Source organism: Penaeus monodon, chromosome 22, assembly GCF_015228065.2.
Source record: "Penaeus monodon isolate SGIC_2016 chromosome 22, NSTDA_Pmon_1, whole genome shotgun sequence".
Taxonomy (NCBI): Eukaryota; Metazoa; Arthropoda; class Malacostraca; order Decapoda; family Penaeidae; genus Penaeus; species Penaeus monodon.
In genome coordinates, this window is record NC_051407.1 from 22,588,020 (window position 1) to 22,588,251 (window position 232).

The 232-nt window shown below is 35.8% G+C and overlaps 1 protein-coding gene across 1 annotated transcript in view; it reads left to right on the forward strand.

Moving 5' to 3' along the window:
• LOC119587003 overlaps positions 1-232 on the forward strand; it is a 5,313-nt gene that overhangs the window by 3,135 nt on the left and 1,946 nt on the right. The gene's annotated exons all lie outside the window — the stretch shown is intronic.

A 232-nucleotide genomic window follows, 5' to 3' on the forward strand; every position in this document is an offset into this window, starting at 1 on the left:
GTAATATTTTAAGAGAATCGGGTACACATTAGTTTTTGAGTCGCAGATACACGGAAAGGCCTTTGTAGGCATGATTCGTAACATACAAAAATGATATGTAGAGATCTATGTGACATGTTTTGCAGCAACATAACGACCATTATTGATAAATGCCTATCAGGGAGCCCCCATTATTGCTGTTCATCGTACTTACCAATATGTATTATGAAGGTAAAAACAAAATGTTGAAACC